The sequence below is a fragment of the Denticeps clupeoides genome, chromosome 8, assembly GCF_900700375.1.
Source record: "Denticeps clupeoides chromosome 8, fDenClu1.1, whole genome shotgun sequence".
NCBI classification, from domain to species: Eukaryota; Metazoa; Chordata; class Actinopteri; order Clupeiformes; family Denticipitidae; genus Denticeps; species Denticeps clupeoides.
In genome coordinates, this window is record NC_041714.1 from 10,477,214 (window position 1) to 10,491,781 (window position 14,568).

A 14,568-nucleotide genomic window follows, 5' to 3' on the forward strand; every position below is an offset into this window, starting at 1 on the left:
ACCAATTATTTTATTAAAAAAAAACTAACATGTTGCAGTTTTAAGCAAAACAGCATTGTGCCAGTAATGTATCTGTCCTCTAACAGTGGTTGGGAGTTGGATAGGCCCATTTATTCTTCTGGTTTTTAATGCCAGACAGAAGACTAAACTATGTATATATTCCTGGGCTGTTTCAGCATTCCTTCAGCCTTTCCTCTAATTTTCCCCTCTAGTTTAGTTTTATCAATTGCCAATAGTACCAAGTCCACACATACTGTGTTTCTTCACCACACTGCTCTTTAAAACCCATAATGAAAGCTACACAGACAAATAACTGCAATCTTGCTTTCACAGCTCATGTTTAATGCTGGGGGGTAGTGAGCAGAGAAGATAGACTGAGATAAATGTGACATTAAGGAAGAGAGACAGGCTGCAGTGGTCCTACTACTTCAATAACACAGATGTAAACTGTAGGCAGCGTTACGTAAGGCCCACTTAATGGACAAAAATGCCAGAGTGGCGGAAAAAAAAAGAAAATAAGGCGGTGGAAGAAATTGAGTTGATTAGCAGAGCCTTCCCAGCATGCCGCACAGTGACAAATGATTGACTTGGAACAATATCTAAGGCGATCAGGATAAAGTACCAACCATTTCAAGGCTCAGCAGAATTGAAATTTTAATTAGACTTTGCACCACATTCCAAATAAAAATTGTTCCCTTGGTGTTTTACCCTATCAGGTGTCTCCCCCTGTCCACTGAAACAAAACGAATAAAGAAAATGATTAAAGTGATAACAAAGGCATAAAATTTAAATTATTGCGGCATCACATCTGGGATCTGTATGTCACTGCGCTGCCATTTTTGCCCTCTCACTTGGCACTCCATTCTTTCTGCATGAGGGCAGCTGAAAAGAACAGGGGAGAGGGAAGGAGAAGGAGAGTGGGGGGAGAAAGAGTATGAAATTAAAAGGTAGAAAGCGAGAACGCAAATAGGCTCTCAGCTTTAACGTTATTAATGACTCTTCAAAAATCTCCGACTTTTCCAATCTCTCCGAGAAGCGCTTGAAGGAGTCTGCAGTTGAAGCTGACCTTCAAAATGTTCTTTGGTCTTTAGTTAAGAAATTCACTCGCCATTATGGCATCATTAGGGAAACAAGGATAAAATTACTCCATGGTTAATGACCTATAGGATCCCCCACCAAAATTTGTTTCAGATCTAATAAAACTGCGCTTAACACACTCGAATGAATTATGAAGACTGTTACGTGGGGTATTAAAATGTGGAAAATAGATTTTCTGAAGCTAGGAGGACTGGACTTTTCATATCAGATAGTAGAATGGAATTTTCTGGGCAATAAATTCTACCATGTCTCAATTTCATTTTTTTGCCCAGAATTTCTGAGGCTATGATTGAATCTCTGAGTGGGATAGCCTCTAAAAATTCATTGCCAATTGCGTCTGCACCCCCATCCTGCTTGCCTCATAGTAGTGCGGGATTGATGGATGATCAGCTAAATATGTATATACTGTATGCAGGGGAATACATGAGTAAGATTATATGAATGTGCTTTTAAAATTACATGCTTTTGTAAGGTTTTTTTTTTTTTAGGACACTCATCTAAAGAAATATAGGCAAAAAATGCACACGTGATAAACTGCTTGTTTAGCCATCATATTTGATGTGTAGGTTGATGATGTACCATGAAGACCTTTATAAAATTGGATTTCGCATTTGCATTTAGCATGGCGTGATGGCCAGATTAACGAATGCCAGTCTGGTAATTAGCGTATCGTGTCCCAGGATTGAGAAAGCATGAAAATGCTTTTAGCAAGAAAAAATGAGACTGCAGGCTATTGGGTCCGACAGATGCAATGTGTTTGTGTATGTGGGCACACATACGTAGACACACACCCCTGCACACAATGGCTGAGGTGCTACAACACTCTCCACAGCCTTAATGTCAACTTATTTTTTTAAAATAAGGCCAAAAAGCGGAGAGCCGGCCCTTGCGAGGGGGTGGCTGCAAATGCGAAGAGGTGAATTTTTTTTCCCTTTTTTGCAGTAATGGCATTTGCTCTCTTTAAACTTTAATCTTTCCTATTAATTCCCTGCAACTGGAGAATGTGCAAGAGTTAATGTTCCATGAACGTGTTTCTCACTCCGCAATCTCTTCAAGCTAATTACCTTCAGGTGCTAAATGGAGGGAAATTGCAATCCATTTGGATGAGAGAAATTTCACCTCCCCGTCCCCGGTGCAACATCTTTGGGTGCTTTAAAGAGAGCGAGAGAGAAGGAGAAGGGTGGGGGGTGGAGGGACAGGGTATATGGCATGGAGGCAGAAATAAAACACAAGTAGCGGCGACAGAGGAGACTTGAAGCGGGATAAACAGACCCCCGGTGCCCGACCTGTGCTTGTAGAGGCGCTCGGCTCCACTTACCTTGCCGAGGTCGCGCGGGGGTCAACAGGTGCTGCCTCTGACATCCGGAGTGCTTAACAGATGTTTGATTGACATGAATCATTTAGATGGCCCATTAAAATCTTATGATGGGAGAGTTGAGGGCCTACAGCCGTTCTGAAGGGTAAACCGCACAGAGGAGTTGGAGGAGTGGAGCCTCGCCGTGTGTGAAGGGTCAATCTGAGCGATGATCATTAGATTTGCATAGAATAACGAAAGGGTGTGAGTGTGTATAAAGGCCTCTAAGGCTATTTCATATTAGTGATTAACCGAAGCCATTTTTATCCTGGAATCGTGAACCTACGTGTAACTCCCTGGCTACAGATATAAAAAAGATGTACAGCACACACATCCCACCAATGTCAGCGGGGTCTTTGGAATGAGTCAAGAAGACATCACATGCCAAACAAGTTAAAAAGGCCATCTGGGGAGGGTGGACCGCACTGTGATCACTCACCTTCATCCTTAATTTGTTGTCATTACCTTTTACGAGCTTCTCAAGATCAAAAAACAAAGGCAGACACGGGGTAATGTTTGAAGGTAATGAGGAAGATGGAAGGGAGGTGTACAGGAAAGACACATCAGCAGCCATAGGTGCAACCTTACTAACATTCTGAACAATGATGTTTAATTCACTGATGACATTGCATAAAGATCTCATAAAGATCTGTGTATTTTGAGTAATGTGAATCAGCGGATCATACTCATAAATACATGAATAAATAAGAATCATGTTTTTTTGGGATAAAAACTTTCTTCAAAAAATGAACATTTGTGACTATTGTCTTGATTTCTTTGTTTGTTAAAAAACACAAATAGCTCTTATCAGAGATTTAAAAATCTGCACAGAACAGAATTTCAGCAACATGGCAGCGTGAAGAGTTGTCTGATTATTCAGTCAAGAGAAGCAGCAGAGCTGACAGCAATTTGCTGAAAGTGTGGCTGATCACAGATCGATACCACGATCATGTTATCTGGGGTAGATGAGTAACATGGCTCAGCACAATACACAATACACAATAAACAATACACAATACACAATACAAATGACTGAAAAATGTATAGAAACCTTGTATATTGTTGCTTGGTAATGGGAACATCTTGTTAGTGTTTTTTATGATTATTTTAATACAAAGTCTAATGCAATATAATATATTTGTTTCAGCTAGGCGTTTAACATCATTTGTTTGTAGATGTTCGGCCTGACTTATTCTCATTTAAATTTAATTTAAACAACAGAAAATCCTTTGCAGAATCTGGCTTTTTTTCCATGGCCATATTTCATCCCGGTAATAATAAATGAGTTAGAGACTAGGAGGACTGCAAACGTCCCATATCTTAGAAAAACACTTTGAGTGACGAGAAGAGTCTCCCACTGTGATGAGGAATCTCCCACAATTAACACTCCCAGCCACATATTTCAGGAGTTGAGAGGAGGGGAAGAAGACAAGCCAACCCGCTGGGCAACTTCAAAAGGGCAGCTTCCCAGGGCGCTGGAGTGCTGTTATTGTTAGCGCCTCAGAAACTCTTCTTCTGCCTTCTTGTCGGGTAAATAAATAGCCAGCAAATCAGATTTTTTTAACCGATTGGCAGATCATTGAGTAGTGTGCTTGGGGTTAAAAAGTGGAGGTTATGTTGCTTTGTTGGTAGCAGACACCAATAAAAAATATCGAATTTTCCGTCTTACTGTTACAATCTCTTACAGAAAACTCGTGAAGTACTGCAAGAAACATAAAAACACAAAGCACCGGTAACAATCAAAAGTTCACTATTTGCTTGTCTGTGAAGTAACAATGATAATAATATGTAATAATGGTTTTATGCAACTGTACTCTTGCCATGAAGGCTCACTGGTGGTTATGTGAGCAGCTAAAACTTTAATTTATTCATGTTGTCGAGTAGGAAGTCTGTGAAGATGCAGAACACAGAAAGTAAGGCTTAGGTCCTCTCTTTGGACTTCACGGTTTAATGTGTCTTTTGGCATGCTAATCCATGAATTGCTATGTGTGTCTGTTTACATATATTATATACTACTGCTGATGACATAAATACAATGACTTCTAAACAATTTCATAACAGGCAATGCGTATAAATACTCCTCTGGTCTAGATGCTGTTATGAAAAGGGAGGGATTTAGAAAAATTGTCATCCAAATCTGAAAAACCTTGACTTTAAAATACCAGATTCTCCACCAATAAGCATGCTATGTTGGTACGTACTTGCTGAAATTTGGTTTTTAAAAAAATCACATATAATCACTCTGCAAAGTTCCTTCAGGGTGTGCAGAGCTCTGAAGTCCACTGTATGTTTGACTTCGGAGAGTTGCTGTCCTAGTGGAAAGGGGATTCTCACATCATTTAGAAACATAGATTTACTATTTCACGCACCAGGATCCATGGTATCATTAAAGACTTGGGGGTCATTTCTCAACAGGATTACATTTTTTTTTTTACATTCACCACCAGTGACCCCCTCTTACCGCTCCTGCGGCTAACCGGTTCTTTATAACAAATAAAAAGATTTGGAGGCTGGTTTTACTGGTTACCTGCTAGTCTTGGTTAAGGTTAATTGCAACTAGCTGTACAGCGATTTTTTCGACACGTCGATGACATATAAAACAGTGGCGGGGAAGCATCTGGGACAGGTGTGGTGGCTCCTCTCTGCCAAGCTGCTGCCATTTAGCCCCCGATAACGCAGGTAATTGCATTTCCGGAAGAGCAGGAGCAGATGAAACATGCCGTGGCCAGATACCGCCGGCACACTGGCCCCTTCTGTCGGAAAATTTCATTTTTCCACGAGGAAGCCATGAATGCTAAGGCTGAATCCAAATCCGTTTTTCCGCACTTTTATCAGTGTGTGGCCCACCAAGTGGGGAGATGGAGGTAATTCATTCAGCTGAGACTCACCACTTTAATCCAATTTACAGCCTCCCCCAGCAAGAGATAATTACAAGTCTTAACCCAGTTAGGCGAAGGTGGGGGGCCGACAGAGGGAGAGCTACACCCCTTCAAAATTGTACTTCTGGCCTAAAAAAAATATCGAGAAAGAGAGCGAGAAAGAAAGAATTTCTGCAGGGGGTTCTCAAGCTAAGGCATTGTTAAAAACTAAGAAAGTGTGTAAGTAATGAGGCAAAGTGAATTCCGGTGTAAATGGAGGCCTGTAGCGGAGCGTTATAGAGCACCCCAGGCCCTGTTTACACACAAGTGTGACGAGCAGCGCAGGAAATGTCTTCCGGCTGAGGACTGGATACACAAACACACACACACACACACACACACGCACATAAATGCACACATTACTATAATGTGCTCACACAGTGTGATCCTTAATTTCACATTTTTCCATTCAAATATGAGCTAAGTTCTGGGCGGACTATATCCCTGCTGACCAGGGAAGATGTTCCGATGCAGAAAGGGCAGCTATTGATTTTCCTTCCTGCGGATGTAATGTAACATTTAGCCTTTTGTAAACTATATTAACCCGGCATCACTGGCTTTTTCCAGGGAAGTGACACTTGCACCATCCCATTAATAACGATTCGGTGGCACTGTCTGCGAGCGATCATTAGGTCACACTTTGTCATTGCACGCCTGGATCAACTCCTGGTAGTGGAGAACACCTCTCTGGGGTCGCAAAATTCATAATCCAGGTTCAGACTGTGTGCATCATGGCTGCCAGTCGGTCGTATATTTTTGTTCGTCATTTGTTATCGTAAGCTATTATTTTATGTTAATTTGAACTATTACTGCCCGAATTAATCCAAAGGGACATCTCCATCATTTGCAACCAGTGCAAAGAAGCACGAATGGCTCAATCATTGCATTTGTATTAATTAAGGGAATGGAACATATATGCACAAGATTTGTGATATTTTGTCTTTTTTATGTATTTGTGTGTACACACAAATACACACAAATACATAAAAAAAGACAAAATATCACATGACTATAACAGCTAGAAGTGGCTGTTAATGAATGGAAAAGCTGCTTAAATGTATAGCGGTCCATTATCAGCAACTATTAGACATGAATTGAAATGGAATGCTGTCTATCCCATTGTCTAAAGAAAGTCTATCATTTTTGAAGCCTAACTGATTATTATAATGAGCTCAGCAACTGGAATGACCAAGGTTGTCACTTCTGCAAATTCTTTTTCATTCATTTTGCAACATTTAATGTTAAATGTTCTAGCTCATTTAATGTTTTTGAAGAAAGTTTTTAAATAATCCAGAACTTTTGTTTTTTAATTGCGCATCATTATATTAAAATAAATAATAATGTAAATGTTATTATTAGATGCAAAAATAATTATTCATGCATTTGCTGTAAAGTTTCTATAAACTTCTGTAAAGATTACTAATAGGTTTGTTGTTTTTGTTATACAGATCTCTCCCAAATTCAGGGACTGTGTAATATTGAGTTTTCCATGATGGTCCTTTGAAGCATAACCCCACCCCTGAACAGGGCGCATCTTTCTTTTCCCTGTGCCTTTGATGTCACTGCTAAGGAATGGGGTTAACTTCCGCTGCAGAATTTGAGGAAACAATAATGAGCGGCTGGTGGGGAACGGAAGCGTCAGTGAGTCCTAATTAATGGAAGGAGAGACACTCCTAAAGTCTCCCATTCACAGTCCCACAATAGGCGCCTCTCTGAAGCAGAACCTGGAATGGAATATTGAAGGAAGGAATAAAAAAAAAAAAGCCTCCTGCGCTCTGCTCCTTATTGTGTTTCTGTTTTAGCGTGTCTGCTCCAATCTGTCGCCGGAGCCCCATTTGGCAGAAATCGTTTCAGAAGATCCAGACGGTCAGTTGGTAAATATGCACCCTGACAATGTGCACAAAAAGGAAGGCACTCTGCCAGCAAGTGTCCAATTTTGGTCCTCACAGGGTTAGAGATAAATAGGTTAACTCCCTCGAAGCCCCCTGTGCCCCTCTCAGGTACCTCTGGAGTGGGGTTTTGACTCATGCTGATACAAGTCACAACTGAGTGGAGTGGGATTGCTGCCGTGGTCCTCTAGTCTTGTCTTGCCTGTTTTTATTTTGTTGTGGCCATGTGGATAAGTGGGCCACTTGATACACAGACTTGAAGGTCACTGCTCGCATTCTTGTTCAAGATGCGCTTTTGTCAGGACCTGGAGGAACTTTTGGGGAGGGGAGGCTTCATGTGACCTTTGGCCTCTACTGTATTGTGGTCCCACAGCTGTTCAGAAAAGACCGTGAATGGTTTAAACAGAACTACAACTCTTCAACAGAATCAGAACCACAGAATCAGGCCACATACGCTGACAACTAAATAAAAGTCTTCTTTATATTGAACTGTTATCTCCAGTTATCTTCCTTGTTATGGATTCTATGGTCTCTGATACTCTACTGGAGGGATGGACGGCGTTCTGATGTTTTTATCCCAAACAAATGAGTTTCAACCATTATTAATTTTTCACCTTCACTTGAATTGGAAATATTCCATCTTTGTAATGCTTCATAATGGCATTAGATTATTTACTTGACACCTCCTTATAGTTACAGACAAGACAAAATAATAAACCCTGCTCAATAAATCTGGCTGATTTGAAATCCCATGTAAATAAGACGTTAACAGTGGCTTGTTATCTCTTTAAGATTTTCTTTGATTAGCCTTGGCACGTTGATGTTGTCCCGGTGAAGTCAATTAGTTCTGTGTTTATTAGTATCTGACAGGAGCCTGGGCAAGTAGATTAATTCATGACCCTTGCAAATATTGGACAACAATTACCATGGAACGTGTCTCTCAGGCCTGCAATGTAAAGGTAGCAATAGGGTGACAACAATCCGTGGTCAATTAATTATGACTATTAATGAAGTTCTGCTTGATTACATGTTGATGGCATAAAACGCCTATTTTTCCCACCACTCACCTGATATAACAGACACTCAAATGCAAATAATTGAATCCTCTTTGATTAAGGACTTTGTCAGGGGAAATAATCCTGTTTTATTATTTAAATACTGAAGTTCATCAATTAAGGGCAATGGATGTGATTAAATAAACCAAATATCCCATCAACATTTGACCTTTCCACCCTGACTTGCATGAACACATCAGAGTCACTGAGCTTTATTGATTCAGCCAACGTGTTATTCTTATTACTGTTTTCATTTCTTTTTTTTTTGTAAAACAAAACGAAGGTGAAAAATTTACTTTCATGATGGTAAATCGATCCGTGACCGAATGTGGAGATCAACAGAAACCCCACATTTCTCTTTGTCTGCTTCAGTAAGCAGCTTCTGCCCTTCTATCCACTTTCCCTCCTTTCTAACCTCTATCTGGTTTTGTTAAGCGAATGCACAATGGAGGGTAATGGCCTACCACTAATGTATGCTATTACCAGCAGACCTGCGGTGATAGATGTAAAAGGTAGACAAATCTATTCTAATCTCTTTCTCGCCGTGCACATCTGTCCTTCTGATGCTAATGCATCCATTCCGTGCTACAACGTCAAGAAGCCATATTCATCTTTCAGCTGTTTTTCTCCCCCTCGTCAGACGTCATGATAGGAAGATGGTTCGCCGTCAGAGCTATGCTTACATGTAGTAAGCAGTAGTGAAATATTGTAAAACTCTAGATTTTATATTCTGACATGAGTTATGTGTTTGTTTCATGTGTTATACATTTATATATGCAAGTATTTTGTATTAGTATGGTGAAATCCTGTTTTCCCTGACTGGAACATTCTGAGGCCAGCGAATTTCACCTATGTACATGTAGATCACGGGAAGATCAATACCGTAGCACAGTCTGACCTGGAAACACTCAATGCTGTAAATCAATGCAGTCAAAATGAGCCATGATCAACCTCTGCAGGCACCGCTAATGGAGACACGTCATTCAGGGGTGGGCGGGTTGAGATGAGGTGCACTGTTGGTTACGGAAGGCTGGAGTTCATAGGTTAGTAAGAGGACCATGCTGAAAAGGACCATGCTGAAAGTTTCAGGTAGAGCAGAATGTATTTTTTAGTAATTACAATATGCAATGTATGTATTTACTATACATGTACATGTGTACTGTATATAGACAAGACATACATAATAGCATTCACTAGGCATACAAAACATTTATTGTTGAAATGTCATTTATGGAAAATGACTCTGTTAATGTTCAATCAATGAGTTTGCGTAATTGGAAGAAACAAAACATTTAATAAACATTTTATTACCATTTATTTTAATTTCTAATATATATAATAATTCATGTTTTTTTTCCTTTCTTTTTTTCAGACAATGTGCAGGAAGTGATAAAATTCTTCAAATGCCATCACTCTATTTGTAGCTTGTTTAACTATTTGTTGAACAAGGTGACCGAATTGCTTTCACTCTGCCTCGGAGCGTCCCTTCAGGTGGACAGAGAGGACGCTGAGAGAAATCCCATCAGTGAGAGGGAACGGCTTAACAGCCCAGACTTAAACTGAGCAACACAAACTGTTTTCCCAACAAAGGACTTGGCTTGAGCAAATGTCATAAGCCTTTAATGAGATAGCTGATCTCACTAAAACTACTTCCATTCACCAGCCTTTGGTTATTAGAGTCACTGAGACTAAAGGGGAGAGTTCTTTTCTCTGAGAAACCCACAGAAGCCAGGCAACATGACAATGCTGGTCAATTAATTGGCAAAAGTGGAAATCCAATTAATGTGTATCAAGCTGGCATTTTTGCATGATGATAGCTCATTAGGCTGTGAGTTTTGCCGGATTATCCCCCCCTCATTAAAATGCTGTCTTTCTCAGTGGGGTTTTAGGGACTGGGGAGGGATTATTTATGCAACAGGTTTTAAACAAAAACTCAATGTTATCCTCATTTAATGGATTTAATGGTGTTGGGTTTTTAAATGGCTGGCTAGATACCTTTTCTTCAATAGAGTTTTTGGGCTACTGTGACCACCCCGGGCTCAGTATACATCCCCAAGCTTGGGAATTCTCCCCCACTGTTTTTCACTGGAGGACCAAAAAAGTCCCCTTGAAACAGAGAACAAACTGCAATTTGGTTAAATAACAACCACTCATACAGTGCACCTAGTAACACAGTAACAAGGCACCTTCTGAAATTAAAATTTGAAATTGCCCTCATTTTGCTCAATTTACCATTATGTAGTATAATATTATTAATATTATTAATTATGACAAATTACATTGGGATTAGAATTCTGTTTCTAGTGTGAAAGGGAAAACGTGCAACAGGAAAAGTGACCTTATTATGCACATAATATATTTATTTGTATTTTGTCATTAATAGTATTCAATAATAATATGGCAGTTATTTGCACACACTCACACGACCATAATGATGAAGAGAGACATTGTTGAGAATAAAAACAAGACAAATATATAAATACAGAAAAGATTATTTTAATATCAATTTTTTAAAAAACAAAAGAAGCACAGCATGCAACATTGATTAATTTGCTTGAAATAGTACAAACATAATCCAAATGAAAATTACCGTTCCAGCTGAATTGTCTGTGTTTGTCTGTTTTGATTTATATTTATTGGAGTTAAAGGCTTTGTACCTCTTTAAAAATCTTGTTAAACAATGCTTATGTGACAGGAGTTCAATCCATAATTGCTTAATTAGATGTAATTTCATTTGGAAATGATGTCACATTGCTTGCATTGCCTGCATGGATAGAAACAAACAAACAAAGAAAAAAAAGAAAAGGCACAACTCCACCATTTTTTTTTTGTGTGTGTTCCTTGCTTGTGTTTAGGCGTCCCTAGCCTGAGAACAGAAGATTGATACCCTTGCCATGGTGGTGTAGAATAACTTCACTTTAATCTTGTTTGGGGCGAAATTTGAAGTGGAGTGTGTCTACTTGTTTCCGAGATTACTTCATCTTTCTCTCTCTCCCATGCCCACACATGACTTCCACCTCCTCCGTGTCCTCTGGCATTCAATGTCCCATTACCCTTCACATCCTGCAACTTTCTGCTGTTTGCACAGCGCCGTTTCCACAGGCCCCACAAGGAAGCCATCACCGCGTCGTATCATTCAGAGATGCCTCTTCTTTACTGTATCATCAACACTACATCTTACGTACCCGAATAGCCACCGGCTCGGAAATAGCAGAGGCCGATATGATTAATTAACGTTCCGCTACGTTCTGGACATATCTCTTCTGCAGGACAATGAAATTAGATATTCTTTTTTGTTTTCCAAAGTCAGCTGCCAAATGTAGATCCTACTGAATTAAATCCCATTTCAGCTCATCCACATGACCCATGTGGGTCATCTGGACCACACTTGGGCTTGTTCCATGCACCCATCAGATCAAATCTGTGTTTCTTCACAGCTGAATTAAAAAGCAAAGGTTTACCAGACTGACCGCTGGCATGTTAATGATGGATGAAAGTGTTTAAAGTCTGTTACTGGATCGGACCGTATCACGTAACATATAGCAATGTGTTGCCCTAGAAAATGTAGAAAGAACGTGTGACTGTATGAGGATGTGGCAGGGCCTCCACTCATCTACACCATGCACCTGCCACCCAGTCTATTTAACAATAAAGGCTCCATTTATAACTTCTTGGCTCATCCCAGACGTGCTAATAATCACCACTATTTGTCCAGTAGTCCAGTATCCAGTCACATAGTCATTTGCGACACCGAGGGAACCTGTAATTTTGCAGGGTCCTAATTTCATTCAGAATGAATGAAACTTCGGCGTTTCGTTTTGCCCGTTGTTGGTATGGAGAGGATGGCGAGGCCGCTCTTCTTCAGCACTGCCCGTGTTTTTTTGTTTATTTTTGTGCTGCTCAGAAAACCCGCCGTTTGTTTTACCCTCGCGGTTCCTAATGATCTGTTCTGCTCAGCCAGGCGCATACATTGACAAATGTTTCCTGCATTAGGTATTTACCTAGTGGAAGGTAATGGATGTAAAAGTTTAAAAAGCGGCGGGCTCGGGCGGCGAGGAAGCTATTGCTGGTGACAGTCTTCAGGCAGGAGAACACGCTGCTTTCTTTATCAGACGGACTGAACAAGGACAACAGTGGCGCGGGCGAGAGCATCGTGCGACGCTGCTGGCATGTTGCTCTATATAATCGCTGTCACGCTGCCAGAAGCCCCTTCCGTTGCTTATGGAGCCCTCTGGGAAACAGAGCAACGAAAAACCTACAAGCACTCCGTGACATAATTTGCTGACAGGCCAGGGTGCAGAACACACATATAGCCTGTCAACGTGAAAATAAAATGCTCTCTCTCTCTCTCTCTCTCTCCATCTCTCTCTTTCATCTATCTTTTCTTTTTTTCCCCTGCTTTTTTATTTAAAGGGAGAGTGAAATATAGGAGGCACGTGTCTTATTCTCACCCACACCCCACCACCACCTTTCTCACTTTTGCGTTTCCGGAACAAACACAGAGCCTTAATAGGATTTAGTCCAGGGGCCGTAAGGTTTACCCCACCCTGCTTATGCATTTAATCTGGGTGCAGTTAGAGTTCAGTACTGCATGTGTGTGTGTGGACCATGTGATTACCAAGGGCCGTCCTCCAAGAAACTACGTTTTCTTGTGAGGCTCAAAAATAACATAAACCCAATAATCGTACTGCCAAACCTGTCATCGCTATTTCCAAATTATACATTTTCATTACAGTTACAACAAAAAAACCAGAACCAGACTTAGGCCATCAGTACTTACTGTGCACGACGTTCTCCCTGCTAGCTAACAGTGTAACAACGAGTCGATTTCACCATGCGCCGGGCCAGCCAGCTCACCCGGTCTTACCATCTGCAAAGTTCAGCTTGGATTCACAGCTGCGGGAGCCGCCCGCCTGCTTCTCCTGACCGCCTGAACACAGTGTGTGTGTGTGCGTGTGTTGTGTGTGCGTGTGTAGGTATCCTACAAGGACCCACCTCTTCTCTTTTCCAAAGACCCCCATGTCTGCAAACGCATTGTGTGGCAGGGCACCTGCTGTCTCCAGGTGAAAACAGGCTGTAGGTAGAATATGCAAGTTCGAAAGAATGAGGCTCTCACCCTGTGTGTGTGTGTGTGTGTGTGTGTGTGTGTGTGTGTGTGTGTGTGTGTGTGTGTGTGTGTGTGTGTTGTAGAAATAAGCTCTTTTGTCTGGTCTGAGAAACCTGGACAGTTCTATAAAGGCATGCCGAGTTTTACCTATGACTGTTTATTCCACAAAAAAAAGCAACTCTTGAAAAAAGCCCCACTCTCCCTTTCTCTCTCCCTCTGATTTATACTGCTGCCGGTTTGGTCAGACTGGCTAATGAAATCTGTGACAGTGCATTAATGAGGCTGTTTGTTTCGAAGTTCCTTCATGTTTTCCTCTCTACACCCCCCCCCCCCCCCCCCCCCCCCCCCCACCCCACCCCCCAAGTTCCTCTAGTTCAGCAGAATGTCGTCCACCAAGCAGCTCCCGTACTGAGAATTTTTGCTTTCGTGTTTCTGCCTGTAGTTTTTGCGGAGAAGCTCGCTTGCAGGGCTCCGCGGAGTAAACTGTCGTAAAATCGAAATCAATGCCGAGGGTCGAACAGACAGTGACAGGATCTTGTGAAAACATTTCTGACTCACAGGTGCATAAAGGGTACAGTCTGTTTTCCCCCCAGTGCAGGTCGTTTAATGGATAACCAGCAAGAAAGGTCTCCTAAAGTTTACCGGCGAAACAGAAACTGAAGCCATTAGGAAGACTCGCATTTGCTCATGTTGTGGTGCTTTACATGCAGCGATTGAATTTTTGACCTTTACTACAAAAGAGCAGGTGTGCATTTTCTTTTTTACAGTAGATAGGCAGGAGCAGAGATATTTTGCAGCAGTCAACAGACCACCAGCAGCCGTTTTTCAGGCCTTTTTTCTGCTATAAAATAATTACAAATAATTAAAAAAGGAATGCAGGTATTTCAGTTTAATAAGAAAAAACAAATGTGATGAAAGAGCAAGATAACAGTGTTAACAGCCTAAAAACATATTTTCAGAGTGAGTGGCGCAGTTGAGTGTAAATGTGCCAAATGTGCAGTCTGGGAAAGTTGGAGGGGGGGGGTGGAACTGGCCAGACCCCGCCAATCAATCGCAAAGCGCACATTAAAAAGTGCTGACAGCAGTGGGAGAGAGAGTTCCCACTTTCATCTCAGGCCGGACCTCCAGCTAACCTTCGCATCACACG